Source organism: Crinia signifera, chromosome 6 (genome assembly GCF_055691185.1).
Source record: "Crinia signifera chromosome 6, ASM5569118v1, whole genome shotgun sequence".
NCBI lineage: Eukaryota > Metazoa > Chordata > Amphibia > Anura > Myobatrachidae > Crinia > Crinia signifera.
Window position 1 is genome coordinate 102,488,402 of NC_139222.1, and position 15,969 is coordinate 102,504,370.

Here is a 15,969-nt window from a genome sequence, read left to right on the forward strand (position 1 = left end):
ACAAGTATCCATGTTTTCTTATTGATGAATGTATTTTCTCTTGTAAGTGCAAAATATCATCTGTCCAATACTTGTTGAACCTATTGTTTTGCTGCTAATGTGAACACATTGTAAACACGCTCAATCCTTAATAATAAAAAAAAAATACCACCGCCTGCATCCCTGATGAAAGAGATCCCAGCAGGGGGCTGGTAAGAATACTTATCCTCCCCATGCACCCCTAACCCTCCCTTTTAGCAGCCTTACCTAAACCTCCTCCCACGAAGCCTGACCCTAACCATCCATGCAAGAGCCTAGCCCCCGCACCCCACCACCGAAACATAAACCCTCAGCGTTGAAGCCTAACCCTAACCTCCCCTTGTAATGCTGCTTTCAGACCGCATCTCTGGCTTTGACCCTGTATTTGGAAACGTTTCCAAAAACGGAAAAGGGGGAAGGGGAAATGTAGGGAATACCCCCGCACAAGTTGCACCTTACAATATGAAAAAATATGAAATGGTATTGATGATAGTGTCTAGTAAATGATCCACAATATGAAATAATTATGTAATAGGTCACTCATGTGGAGGTGCACCCCTGAGAGTAGAAAAGGTACAAATCGCAGAAAGAGAAAAAAGTATTCTCCTTTGTTTGGGGGCACGCTTATGTAGAAAAAAACTTCTATGTAATGATGATAAATTTAAAACGTAGCTTTTATTATGATTAAACTTTTAAAAGGCTATTGTGAAACAAAAACATTGACAAACTACACAAAACATGAAAAAAAATTGGGATGAAACCAATTTTGACTCAATAGAGTCTTGCAATAGATACTTAACTCAAAAATTAATTATAAGATTTTGGTTAGAATAACCCTGGTAGACTGTTAAATTTCTCAATGAATAAGTCTATTGCATGTTACTAAATGATGCACTGATAGCGAAATGAATAAATAAATTTAAACCGGTCACAACCAATAAATTGTATGGTGTGTATACACATGCGTAATCAGGGAATATAAATATGTCTAAATCAGACAATTTTCAAGTATGATATTCCACTTAATTTAATTTAAGCAAACAGGAAATGCGGTGGTAGCCACTCGGTCTGTTGTTAGCAATATAAAGGATAATTCAGAGGAGACGATAGACACAAAACTATAGGCCAGTTTAAACACAGGTACTGCTGCTGTTTATGGCCAACTAGTCCTAGTTCTGGGCCAAAGCAGTGAGTCAACCTGTGTAAAATGCCCAAGATTATAGAGGTGATAAGTATAGCATCTGCTGTCTCCTGCCTTGGGATAAGGTGCCCTGTTGATCGTAATCAGTGCAGGGTCTAGCCGAAATCCTTCGGGTAGAGATGAGAGTGCTATTAATGGAATGTGAAAAAGGTGTGCTGAGGTAGAGTGCACAAATGAGACGGCTTATATCCTATGGGTTAGTAGGCTGCTGCTTTCCATGTGTAAAAACATTGGTGGAAAGTGAGCGGTACTCACCACAGGATGGCGTTAGTTAAAGAGTAAAGATATCTGCTGTCACTTGATGTGAGTAGATGGTGACTTATTGACCAAAGTGTCAATGCAGGGTCCTGCCAACGTACACATGTAGTGATATGGGGCTCCCCGATAAGAAATTGGGTGGCAGAACAGGTAATAAAGATAACGGAAGGGAAGAGAGAAAATTGGGTTAATTAATATTTAATGGAATATAGTAATTACCATCGTGAATTTTCAAAAGGTGATGCAATGAATGGCTGTGATAACGCCCCCTCTGTAAATATTTTCCTTAGTCTGGAAATAGCCAATGATATATATGGAACACCGTATGAGGCAGTGTGGCTAGAGTTTTTAATCGTCGGCAGGGAAGGTGGAGAGTACTTCTGCCCGGCGGTAATAAAAATGTGGCTTAGACAGGTCAGCGTGGCTATCACCGCTGACCTGTCTAAGCCACATTTTTATTACCGCCGGGCAGAAGTACTCTCCACCTTCCCTGCCGACGATTAAAAACTCTAGCCACACTGGCCTCATACGGTGTTCCATATATATCATTGGCTATTTCCAGACTAAGGAAAATATTTACAGAGGGGGCGTTATCACAGCCATTCATTGCATCACCTTTTGCAAATTCACGATGGTAATTACTATATTCCATTAAATATTAATTAACCCAATTTTCTCTCTTCCCTTCCGTTATCTTTATTACCTGTTCTGCCACCCAATTTCTTATCGGGGAGCCCCATATCACTACATGTGTACGTTGGCAGGACCCTGCATTGACACTTTGGTCATTAAGTCACCATCTACTCACATCAAGTGACAGCAGATATCTTTACTCTTTAACTAACGCCATCCTGTGGTGAGTACCGCTCACTTTCCACCAATGTTTTTACACATGGAAAGCAGCAGCCTACTAACCCATAGGATATAAGCCGTCTCATTTGTGCACTCTACCTCAGCACACCTTTTTCACATTCCATTAATAGCACTCTCATCTCTACCCGAAGGATTTCGGCTAGACCCTGCACTGATTACGATCAACAGGGCACCTTATCCCAAGGCAGGAGACAGCAGATGCTATACTTATCACCTCTATAATCTTGGGGATTTTACACAGGTTGACTCACTGCTTTGGCCCAGAACTAGGACTAGTTGGCCATAAACAGCAGCAGTACCTGTGTTTAAACTGGCCTATAGTTTTGTGTCTATCGTCTCCTCTGAATTATCCTTTATATTGCTAACAACAGACCGAGTGGCTACCACCGCATTTCCTGTTTGCTTAAATTAAATTACCGTATATACTCGAGTATAAGTCGATCCGAATATAAGCCGAGGCACCAAATTTTACAACAAAAAACTGGGAAAACTCGAGTATAAGCCGAGGGGGCCTTTTTCAGCATAAAAAATGGTCTGAAAAAGTAGGCTTATACTCGAGTATATATGGTAAGTGGAATATCATACTTGAAAATTGTCTGATTTAGACATATTTATATTCCCTGATTACGCATGTGTATACACACCATACAATTTATTGGTTGTGACCGGTTTAAATTTATTTATTCATTTCGCTATCAGTGCATCATTTAGTAACATGCAATAGACTTATTCATTGAGAAATTTAACAGTCTACCAGAGTTATTCTAACCAAAATCTTATAATTAATTTTTGAGTTAATTATCTATTGCAAGACTCTATTGAGTCAAAATTGGTTTCATCACAATTTTTTTTCATGTTTTGTGTAGTTTGTCAATGTTTTTGTCTCACAATAGCCTTTTAAAAGTTTAATCATAATAAAAGCTACGTTTTAAATTTATCATCATTACATAGAAGTTTTTTTCTACATAAGCGTGCCCCCAAACAAAGGAGAGTACTTTTTCTCTTTCTGCGATTTGTTTCCAAAAACGGGTCTGCCAGATAAAACCCCTTTCACACCGCAGCACTTAAACGGTATATTACCGTTTAAGTGCCGATTTTTTTACACTGGCAGACCCGTTTTTGGAAACCTTCCAAATACAGGGTCAAAGCCAGTGCAGCCTTCAGCCCTCCCCTCCGTGCAGCTCCCCCCCTTGCGCGTGTCGACGCCCCCCGCGCGTGTCAACGCCCCCCCCCGCGTGTCATGGCTGCCCCATAGGAAACCCTGTTTAAAAAAACTGTCTTTCGTATGGTGGCAGCCATTTTCTGAAAGACACTTTTTTCATAAGTGCTTTCCGAGCATACTGAGCTGCAGTGCCGGGAACCACAACGGAGATACCGGCACGGGGTAAGTCGACACGGGGGGGCCGCCGACACGGGGGGCGTCGACACGTGCGGGGGGCGTCGACACGCGCGCGGGGAGGGGCTCCAGTACTGTGAATACTTAATGAGCGCTCATTAAGTATTCACTGTGCTGAATTTAGGACCCAGCTCATTGGCTGGGTCCTAAATACCGTTTCAGAACCGATTTTGAGCCTAAAATACCGGTTCTGAAACGGGTAGGACCCTGCATTTTAACCGGTTAGAAAAAACGTTTTTTTCTAACCGTTTAAGTGGTCCTGCACCTTTCAGACCGCACACATTACCGTTTTAAAACGGTAAAAAAACGGCAATATACCGTTTTTAAAGTGCGGTCTGAAAGTGTCTTAACCTAAACCCAATTACCCGCAGCCTAAGGGTGCACATACACATTTTGGGGGTTATTCTGTTTGGTACGGTGGGACCGTATACGGGCGGATCGTTTTTTTTTTCATCTGCACAATGCGCATGTGCGGCGACCTCACACTGCTCACGGACGGGTCTCTCCGTGTGAAAAAACCTGTCCGCAAGAACACGGTCCTTGTGGGCAACATGTGGGCGTTTTTATGGGAGCGGCCGGAATAATGAAGAAAACATGGCGTAAACATGGGCGTACACACAAAATGCACGGTGCCACAACCGCCTCGATCGGCGAACGCACCGTGCATTTTGGCCCAAAAACAGGCGGACGCCAAAGATAGCTCCAGACCACCCCTAGAGATACCGTATGAGAGCGGACGCCTGGGTCTGCTAATGAACGCTGATTACTAGTCAAACACATACACCAGAATGTAATAAGCAATGCTGCAGGCTATTAAGTGAAAAACATTATTTCACTACCTGCAAGCCACACACAGCCCTCAAACACATTGGAACCTTATTTTTCTACACTTCTCAACATGTAAAGGTTGGTTTCATTTTAGGTAAGATTCATTCTAATACCTGGTTATAGATGTCCAGCTAGTTATTTTATAACCATCTACACCCCAAACAGAAAGTGTTTTTTTTCTACTTTAAAAAGCAGGACACTCAATTCACAGGAGTCGACATGTGTCAACTTTTTCACTGTAACACAAACATACCAGTTTTTTATTATGAAAAAGACACATAAACCATGTCTAAGAGCAACAATGATGTTTTTGGACTCAATTTCTACTTGCAATGGTGGAACAATGTCCTAAGGCCATGGCCTCTATTTTGCACACAATCTGTTTTTTTTCCCCCCAAGAACATACATTATGCACGTTGGTACTTGTGTAGTTTCACGGCGCTAGTATGGCGCCGTGCATCTGAGTCCCCTTGCGGGGCTCGCTTCGCTCGCCCACGCTGCGGGCTCGGTGGCTCGCTACGCTCGCCACGCTATTTAAAATCAACTCCATGCCAACATGGATAGTGGGGGTATGAACTATCCATGTTGGCACGGAGTTAAGTTACTTTTTTTAACATAGTTTGTGGCGAGCGTAGAACTCGGAAGTAGTGAAACTACACAAGTACCTGCACTTTCATATCTGCTATGAACTTTATGTAGCACACTCTGTATGTAAGATGCCACCAAGCACATTATTGCAATCACATATCTCTAACAAAGGATCCCAACATCTGCCTATCACACTCTAAAGTCTTATTTTGAACAATATTAGAACATGTTTGCATGTGGCGTACGCTCAGATATACGGAAAGTGTCGGTGGGAAAACAAACGAGATCCGTCCGTGCACTGTGGCGTACGCTCTGATATACGCCAGGTATCGATGGCTAACAGGGAGATCTGTCCGTACACGTGGCGTACGCTCAAGTGAACGCCACTCCCCATTGTCGGTGTTTGTGACCGTCCGTGTGCGGCTGTTCTGTGGGCGGACTTACGCTCACCGTGAGCGTACGGCAAACGTACGGTGTGACGGACCGTATGTACGTTTTACCATACCAAACAGAATAACCCCCATAGTGTAAAGGCCCCCATACACTAGTATGACTTAAGGACATGTCAGACCAGTTTGATCTTTAGAGCCCCGCATACGATTTGACACTTGATGTGCCATTTTTTACATGCAATAAATCGCATTTAATATCACGGGGGCTGCATCAGCAGCAGGGGGGGGGGGGGGGGGTGAGCAGCAGGGTCCAGGCAGCAGGGTCCAGGCAGCGAGGTCCGTGGGTCAGGCAGTGGCGGCTGGGATCTTGTAGTGGTATTTTTGGGGTGGCGGGGGCAGGAAGCGCTACTGAATTTGAAACAAATCATGTACAAAATTGCAAGCACAGGACACCCGGAAAGGTGCTGGAGAGTATAAGGGAAATCACATGCAACATCAACTACAGATATGTTGCAGTAGTGTTTGGCCACCTTAACCATAACCTTCCCAAACTGACAAATAGCCACAAAGTGTTTAAAATGTTTTTGTTGAGAAGCCCACGTTTATAAATATCTGAATGCTCAAATGGGATTAAATTATTTCTGTCTATGAGTGCACAAAATCCATGTCACATGACATAGGTCAAACTGTTAAAGGTCACATCCTGTGGATTGCTACATATGAACAGACACTCATACAGCACTGCCAGTTGTGGGTTAATCTAATGCTAATCACTTAAAATTCAAGAGTAACTGAAATAAGAAAACGGCAAAGCGGTTAATTGATGCTAAAGTTCAGCAGGTTTCGCACAAAAAAAGGGCACTCCACTTTAAGGATTTGCATCAATTAAAAGCGACAGTAATTCAATCAATTACAGTATTTTATTGTGGCTTCTAGATGATATAGTGTACAAAAAAGTTAACATTTTAAAATTAGCTCAAATCTGGGAGTCACCTTCTGGAGCCCAGGTTTGGTGTTACAATAAATCATGCGCAGACATCTCATCAGGTGAGAATCTGGGAAATTTCAGTGTTGGGGGGGATAGGGGAGATCCAATGTTGGAAATTCTTGCTTCGTAGATTCCAGTCAAAAAAATTATCCGAATCAGCGAGTCAGATTTTTAACATACAGTTTTTAGGTACTTGTTTAGTTTCACGGTGGCTGATATATCGGATGCAATATCGGGTGATATATCGGGCGATCCAATGCGATTTTTTTACCTGTATAGTGTTATTTTTGAGCCAGTGTCTTAGTGTACTAAGGGTCATTAATTGTCTCAGCCGCATTAATATTGGTACAGCCCTACAAATAAATAGTCATAGTTTATATTCATTAGAATTACAAATATTTGTTCATCATGTTTTGGAACTGTTTTATGTAAGTGTTCATGGACAAATCTTTGGGCTGCGACCCACAGGCTAATATCTTCTGGCCCACAATCTGTGAAAAGGTGATAAATTAATCAAAGCTCTCCCAGGGTAGAAATGCTTCATGGCTAACAAGGCTAATGCTGGGTACTGTTACACTTCTGTCCCGGACCCGCCGGGACAGACAGTGTAGACGAGTGCCGGGGGAGACGTTAGCGGCGTCGCGCAGCAACGCCCCTAGCTTCCGTCCCCACGGCATCGTCAGCAGGCATCGGGGCGTTGCCGGGCAACGTCCCCGAGCGTCTCCGTCGGCGTGCCGGCGCGCTGAGGTCATGCGCCCGGCAGTGCGGCGCACGTCAGCGTCAGCGGGGATTTTGAATAAAGAGCCGGCGTCTGCCCAGGACAGGCGCCGGTTATAGCTTTTGCACCTCAGGGTCTCAAGTGTTCCTGGTTCCCACCTATCCACTGCTCCTGGTTCCTGTGCCCAGTCGTCCTGCGTCCTGTCGTTGATTCCCAGCCGTGTCCTCCGTTTTGTCTCCTGTCCTCCTGGTGTCCGTGCGTTGTCCAGTTGTCCGTACCCTGGTTCCCGCTGCCGTTGTCTCCTCGGAGCACAGATAAGTGGGGTCTACCCCCAGACTGCCCTTACTCGTATCTTGATATTGATGAAACACCTCTGTGTATTGTTACACCTGTTTGGTATAGTTTTGTGTTACATCTTTACGTATTGTTACGTCTACCCTGTTTGCTACAGAGCAAGGGTGACCTCGCCTTCTTGGGGTAGTTAGTCATCCCCTTGTTCATCCTTGACATTGGTGGCAGCGTTGTCAACTCTCAAGACCTGGTGGCATCGGGGGCGGAGCCTGACTAACGGGCTCTGTCGAACGCGGCTATTATAGGCGAAGCCTAGCACTAGCACGCAGCCACCAATCCCATTCGATGACAACGGAGTTAGGGTTGGCGAGGACACCCGGATATCATAACATTATAACCGGCCAGACCATACTCTGGGACTGTTTGTTGCCCCTACAGCTCAGAGGTTCGGTAGTCGTGGGGAAACCCAATCATGGATCCGTCACAGCAGGCTGCTGCCCACTCTCTTGCAGGACAGATGCACACGCTGACGCAGAAATTGCAAGAGCTCACCCTACGGGTAAACTCACACGAGCAACGGTCTCAGTCTAGCTCCTCCTCCGGTGGGAGTCTGGAGCCCAGGTTAAATCTCCCTGACCGTTTTTCAGGTGACCGGTCTCTGTTTTTTAATTTTAAACAGTCATGCAGGCTTTATTTCAAATTGCGCCCAGGATCTTCTGGTTCTGAGGCTCAACGGGTAGGAATGGTTATATCACTCCTGCAGGGAGATCCTCAGTCTTGGGCCTTTGGCCTTCCAGATGGTGCTGAGGCTCTCTCTTCAGTGGATGCATTCTTCTCAGCAATGGGGTTATTATATGATGACCCGGACCGGGCGGCCTCGGCTGAGTCAAATCTTAGGGCCCTGCGTCAAGGGCAGGACACAGCTGAGGCATACTGTACCAAGTTCAGACGTTGGGCTATTGATTCTGGCTGGAACGACCCAGCGCTTCGTAGTCAGTTTCGGATTGGTTTATCCGAATCCCTTAAGGATGCATTAGTGCAGTACCCCACTCCCAAAGACATAGATGGGATCATGCAGTTAGCCATTAAGGTGGATAGGAGATTTCGGGAGCGGCAGAGAGAGAGACGGTCTGGAGTGTTGCCTTCCTCATCTGTAGACGAGTCCACCGAGGTACCCGGAGACGAGCCTATGCAGTTGGGGGCCACTCGACTATCTTCCTCCGAAAATAACCGCCGACGTCTCAAGGGCCTCTGTTTGTATTGTGGGGGTCCCGGTCACCTTGCTGTTGCTTGTCCGCTGAAGGCGGGAAAAGACAGGGCCTAAGTGATACTTGGGGGGTTCACTTGGGCCTGTCGAGCTTTTCTCCCTCAGATTCTGTATTAATTCAGGTATCAGTCTCTGTTACCGACCGTTCTTGGAACGGATCTGCCTTCGTGGATTGTGGGGCGGCCGGCAACTTTATAGATGAAGGCCTGGTGCAACAATTGGGCCTTATGCCCATACCCTTGGCCAATCACGTTTCTGTATGTGGGTTGGATGGCCGTCCACTGTCTAAAGGCGGTATATCTTTTAGGACTCCCTCCCTTCGTCTGTCGGTGGGGGCTCTTCACTCCGAAGATATCACCTTTCTTATTTTTCACTGTCCTCTCACTCCTATAGTCCTGGGGCTGCCCTGGTTGAAAAAACACAACCCTGAATTTAATTGGGAAACTGGTGAGATCACTCGGTGGGGAGGGTCCTGTTCGGATGTTTGTCTCACTCTCCCTCTCCGTGTGATGCACCCTGATCTTCAAGCTCTCCCTCCTCAGTACCGTGATTTTTCAGATGTTTTTTTTAAAAAGGAAGCCAACACCTTGCCTCCTCATCGCCCCTTTGATTGTGCCATTGATTTAGTGTCTAATGCCAGACTTCCTAAGGGTCGTTTATATGCGTTATCCGCACCTGAGTCCCAAGCCGTGGACCTCTACATTAAAGAAAGCCTTGAAAAGGGGTTCATTCGGCCCTCAAAATCACCGGTGGGGGCGGGGTTTTTCTTTGTTGAGAAGAAAGATGGGTCTTTACGGCCCTGTATTGATTACAGAGCCCTTAACAAAATTACGGTAAAAAATTCCTACCCATTACCCCTCATCTCCGTATTATTTGACCAGATTCGGGAGGCAGTGATTTTTTCCAAAATAGACCTCAGGGGGGCCTACAACTTAATCAGAATTAAAAGTGGTGATGAGTGGAAGACCGCGTTTAATACCCACTCGGGGCATTTTGAGTATCTTGTGATGCCTTTTGGTCTAGCTAACGCCCCGGCAGTCTTCCAAGACTTTATTAATGAAGTCCTTCGACCGTTTTTAGGGGGTTTTGCCGTACTTTACTTGGACGACATTCTCATTTTTTCCAAATCTCTTCCTGAACATCGGCAGCACGTCCGCCTGGTGCTGCAGAAGCTACGGGAGAATCATCTATATGCCAAGTTGGAAAAATGTGAATTCGAAGTGTCACAAGTGACTTTTTTAGGGTATATTATTTCCCCTCAAGGTTTCTCCATGGATCCATCTAAGGTTCAGGCCATTCAATCCTGGGCTCGCCCAACCACGCTCAAGGCCATTCAGCGATTTCTTGGTTTTTCTAACTACTATCGCAAATTTATCCGCTCCTTTTCGGACATCGTGGCCCCCATAGTGGACTTGACTCGGAAAGGGGCTGACCCAGGACAATGGTCTCAACGGGCGATGGATTCTTTCAAAAAATTAAAGAAGGCGTTTTGCTCAGCCCCAATTCTGCACCACCCAGATCCCAGGCTACCCTTTTTAATCGAAGTCGACGCCTCTGATGTGGGTGCTGGAGCAGTCCTGTCTCAGAAGGGGCCACTGGATCTAAAGATTCATCCCTGTGCTTACTTCTCCCGCAAATTCTCTCCAGCCGAGAGAAATTATGATGTAGGCAATCGTGAGTTATTGGCCATCAAATGGGCGTTTGAGGAGTGGCGTCACTGGCTTGAGGGAGCTCAGCATACCATCACCGTGATCACCGATCACAAGAATCTCTCTTATATTGAGTCCGCCAAACGCCTCAATCCACGACAGGCTCGGTGGGCACTATTCTTCACCAGATTCCGGTTTATCATCACCTTTAGGCCGGGATCTAAGAACGTGAAGGCGGATGCCCTCTCCCGCAGTTTTCAGACTTTCCAGGGGTCTGAGGTGAAAGCATCTCCCATCGTCCCTTGCTCAGTAATCATGGCGGGCCTGACCCAAGATTTAGCCACCTTAGTTATTGCTGCCCAAGCGTTGGCTCCTCAACAGACCCCACAGGACCGTTTATTTATTCCCCAGAAATTACGAGAGGCGGTTCTCAGGGACTTTCACTCGGCAAAAAGCTCCGGGCATCCAGGTATTGCCAAAACTTTTGAACAGTTAGCCAGGACTGTTTGGTGGCCCTCTATGAGGCAAGATGTCGACAGATTTGTGGCCTCATGTCTGGTCTGTGCGCGACACAAATCGTCTCGACAGTCTCCTATTGGGCCGCTGTTTCCCTTGTCCATTCCAAAAAAACCATGGTCCCATATTTCTATGGACTTTATAGTTGACCTGCCTCCGTCTAGCAAGTTCACCACCATCTGGGTTACTGTGGATAGATTTTCCAAAATGGCTCACTTTACTCCATTACATGGGCTCCCTACTGCTAAAATCCTAGCGAATTTATTCATCACCAACATCTTTAGGCTTCACGGACTCCCGGTCGATATTGTCTCGGATAGAGGTTCCCAGTTCGTGGCCAGGTTCTGGAGACAGTTTTGTGCAGCCTTAGGGATTCAGGTCAGTCTCTCCTCTGGTTACCACCCGCAGTCGAATGGACAGACCGAGAGGGTCAACCAGGCTTTGGAACAATACCTCCGCTGTTTCGTTTCAAAGTGCCAGGACAATTGGGCTGAGCTTATTCCATTAGCGGAGTTCGCATACAATAACTCTTATCATTCAGCTATCAAGAGCTCTCCTTTTTTCTGCAACTCAGGTTTGCACCCCAAATGTAGTTCATTCATGCCCCCGATTGATCCGTCAAGATCCTCGTCCACTGTCTCGTTTTTTAGGAAAGCCTGGAAGAATGTACACATAGCCCTTAGACAATCCTCAGCCCGGTCTAAGATTTTCTTTGATAGGCACAGAAGACCGTGTCTCTTTAAAGTGGGTCAGAGAGTATGGTTATCCACACGCCATATTAGACTTCGACAGCAATGTCCCAAGTTGGGTCCCAGGTTTATCGGTCCATTTCCGATTATCGGACAAATCAACCCGGTGGCATTCAGACTTCAGCTTCCCAGGTCTCTGCGCATCAATAATGTCTTTCATTGTTCCCTGCTCAAACCTGTCATCGGAACCCTTCCATCCAGCTCTACACGTACTCAAAGACCTGTCTTGGTTAGAGGGCATAAGGAGTATGTGGTGGAACATATCTTGGATTCCAAGGTAGTCAGGGGTCAGCTCAAGTTTCTTGTCCACTGGAAGGGGTTTGGAGATGAGGAAAGATCTTGGGTCCCAGAAAAGTTTTTGCATGCGCCCAGGCTAAGAGCGGAGTTTTTTAGAAAATTTCCCTGGAAACCGGGTTCTAAGGGTTCGGTGACCCCTCCTCAAGGGGGGGGGTACTGTTACACTTCTGTCCCGGACCCGCCGGGACAGACAGTGTAGACGAGTGCCGGGGGAGACGTTAGCGGCGTCGCGCAGCAACGCCCCTAGCTTCCGTCCCCACGGCATCGTCAGCAGGCTTCGGGGCGTTGCCGGGCAACGTCCCCGAGCGTCTCCGTCGGCGTGCCGGCACGCTGAGGTCATGCGCCCGGCAGTGCGGCGCACGGCAGCGGGGATTTTGAATAAAGAGCCGGCGTCTGCCCAGGACAGGCGCCGGTTATAGCTTTTGCACCTCAGGGTCTCAAGTGTTCCTGGTTCCCACCTATCCACTGCTCCTGGTTCCTGTGCCCAGTCGTCCTGCGTCCTGTCGTTGATTCCCAGCCGTGTCCTCCGTTTTGTCTCCTGTCCTCCTGGTGTCCGTGCGTTGTCCAGTTGTCCGTACCCTGGTTCCCGCTGCCGTTGTCTCCTCGGAGCACAGATAAGTGGGGTCTACCCCCAGACTGCCCTTACTCGTATCTTGATATTGATGAAACACCTCTGTGTATTGTTACACCTGTTTGGTATAGTTTTGTGTTACATCTTTACGTATTGTTACGTCTACCCTGTTTGCTACAGAGCAAGGGTGACCTCGCCTTCTTGGGGTAGTTAGTCATCCCCTTGTTCATCCTTGACATTGGTGGCAGCGTTGTCAACTCTCAAGACCTGGTGGCATCGGGGGCGGAGCCTGACTAACGGGCTCTGTCGAACGCGGCTATTATAGGCGAAGCCTAGCACTAGCACGCAGCCACCAATCCCATTCGATGACAACGGAGTTAGGGTTGGCGAGGACACCCGGATATCATAACAGGTACACACCAGATCGTAAATGGCCCAAAACATGCCCAATATACATACAATCGGTCAGGTTGTATTTCAATTGGGTCTTTTTGGGCCAAATCGTTCTCGAGTGTACCCTACATAAGTAAAAATAAATTTTATCATCAAGTGCACATTTAATAATTATCCACAAAGGGGTTACAGGTACTTACCCAATTTAGCTCTGTGGGGTTTGGGAAGTACACTAAAGATCTGGAAAATGAAGGAAAGTGGAACTGAATTAAAAATCTCTTACAAAATATATGTTGATGGTAAAGAGGTAGAGGCACTTCTAGAATTTCCCTACTTTCCCATGCATTATTCAACATGACTCTTATGGCACTCTTCAGGCCCCTGCACAGGCAGACTACAAGCCAAGTGCAGAGAAGCAACGTGCCCATCGGACAGGTTGGGGGGGTACAAAATATCAGCACTCGCAATCCTGATAGTAAGGATGCCGACCCAACAGCTAAAATCCTGATGGATCCTGGTAAGTATTTAAACCCTACCCCTAACCCATCCTTCTCACATCCTAACCCTAACCCCCTGTACTTACTAGCGGAATTGCACTGTCTGTATTCTGTTTGTCAGGATACCAACATTTCCATTGTACTTCTGGCTGTTGGGCAACTTTCATAATTTAGTAAGCTGGCGTACATCTACAGATTTATTGTCAGATCTGCCTGGTTGTAACAAAAACCTGGCAATGGATGGAAGCACATGACAGTTGACCATTTGATTCAAAATGCTGGAATACCGACATTCAGATATTATCAGATTTTAGTTCCAACCAGCCACATCTGACAATATATCTGTACATGTTTGCCCAGCCTAAGTCATTAGAAATGCACACATCTATTCTGATAGCAAGGATTATTATTATTAATAATAATAATAATAATAATAATAGTTGAGTTTTGGAAGTCCCAGCTAAATCATGAAGCCTGGGATTGTTTAATTCACTGTCAATCCCCATCATGTTCAACAGTTCAGTATATGTATGTATATACAGTATATCTATACCATGTAAAGAAAAGCAGAACTCAGTGTTGAGTTTATTCCTGACATGTTTTTCGGGCCGTCTGCCCATCGTCAGACATAAAACATACAAGAAAGTGACATCCATATAAATATGAAGACACACCTTCATACACACGCACCAATCAGGGCACACCTGCAGGACTCCTCGCTCACTCCAGCAGCAATAGTGCACCAGATCCTCGGCATGCACTGCTCGGACGTAAGACAGAAGCAGCCACAGGTGGGCCACAAAAGCATCTTGTCACCATAGTAACAGCAAGATAATTTAAGACATACACATTAAAAACAGTAACATAGATAATGGACTATTACAGACGCAATTGGTATAATAATAATAATGGATGTGAACCGTATAAACGAAATACAGTTATATCACCATATGAGAATGTCTATACAAAATTTCTCAGAGTCCGCATGGTAACGATGATCAGATGTTAGGATATGCAATCAGGTAACTCCAACCTAGAAAGACAATCTCCCATATCCGATGACCGAGGTCATTGGTGGAAGATATAGCAGAAAAAGACAATAGTGCAGATAACCTCTTGATAAAAGTCATTTTATATACAAATGCACGTACAATAAACAAATGAGGTATATAGCACAAAACTTATCCCACAGACAAGACAGCTCCAACTAAGACGGTATCTGGGTGTATAGGGTTGATCACTCCGGAATGAGGGTCAGTCCTGTGCAGAACACCCGAATAGCTGGTAGCGGATCTTCTCAGGCAGGGTAAAAGTCAAATGTCCACACAACGCGTTTCGGAATCAGTCCTTCATCAGAAGTGTGGTTAAAGGGAATGACAGCCTTATATTTATACTAGTAAAGTGCCTGTCAGCGCCTGTCAATTGGCTTTGCACATTCCAAGCTGACAAACCACAGAATAAATGATAAGGGATTGTAATAACATTGCAGAAGTACAAAGGGCTAACAAGCAAGTTAACAAAAATGTATTTCTTTTAGACAATAAAAGTTGTTCAAACAATGAAAATTAGAGAGTGATAACGTTAGAGAAGGTAAAGTGCCTATGTGTGAACATGTCTACAACAGGAATGGTTTTTTTTATTTGAATTCTCCATTGAGTTCCTTGGCTACAAGGGTCCCCAATCAGTGAATCCATCGCATCTCTTATCTCATATCTTCTACCACTTTTTATTTCTAGCATATTGACTTGATGAAAAGTCTGTGCTGGCCTTGAAACGTTGTCGTCATCCTGTATGTAAGTATATAGTTAATTAATTGATTTACGTCTTACGTCCGAGCAGTGCATGCCGAGGATCTGGTGCACTATTGCTGCTGGAGTGAGCGAGGAGTCCTGCAGGTGTGCTCATTTGTGCCCTGATTGGTGCGTGTGTATGAAGGTGTGTCTTCATATTTATATGGATGTCACTTTCTTGTATGTTTTATGTCTGACGATGGGCAGACGGCCCGAAAAAGTCTATCCTGCAAATGCTTTGCTTCTGCTGGTAAAATTGGGCATTTTAAATTACATATATTACACACACAATAGTCACGTTGTTCAAATTTAGAAACCAGAAGATCTAAGGCAGTACAATAGAGGCATAAGGCTAAAGGTGCATACACACGGAACAATTTTGCAAACGATCCTCAGAACTCCTGAACAAATGATTTGGTGTCAAATAGTGAAGGATTGCAGATGAACAATCGATCTTTAACGATGGTGGAGGGAGTGGTGGTGGAAGCCAGTCAATCAGCTTTACTAAATCGTTCATCGTGCATACCCATGAAACTATTGGTACACATCGCTAACGATTAGTTTATGATCAACCTCTACCAACGACTGTCCGGTACGCGCATCGTCATCTATATCGTACATACACACGGAACGATTTGAGCTATTGGTCATTCATTTACACTGCAAAACCAGTTTGATGCCGCCAGTGT

General features: G+C 45.5%; 2 protein-coding genes across 4 annotated transcripts in view; one reads left to right on the forward strand and one right to left on the reverse strand.

The window, feature by feature from the left end:
• HCK (HCK proto-oncogene, Src family tyrosine kinase) overlaps positions 1-15,969 on the reverse strand; it is a 137,806-nt gene that overhangs the window by 90,818 nt on the left and 31,019 nt on the right. For both annotated transcript variants that reach the window (XM_083146595.1, XM_083146594.1), the window contains exon 3: positions 13,194-13,233. The gene's annotated coding sequence lies outside the window, so the exon portion shown is untranslated. The remainder of the gene's footprint in view (positions 1-13,193; positions 13,234-15,969) is intronic.
• LOC146007877 (purine nucleoside phosphorylase-like) overlaps positions 1-15,969 on the forward strand; it is a 37,119-nt gene that overhangs the window by 6,817 nt on the left and 14,333 nt on the right. Inside the window, exon 2 of one of the 2 annotated variants that reach the window (XM_083146602.1) lies at positions 15,227-15,283. The exons of the other annotated variant lie outside the window; for it this stretch is intronic. The gene's annotated coding sequence lies outside the window, so the exon portion shown is untranslated. The remainder of the gene's footprint in view (positions 1-15,226; positions 15,284-15,969) is intronic. 2 annotated transcript variants of the gene reach the window in all.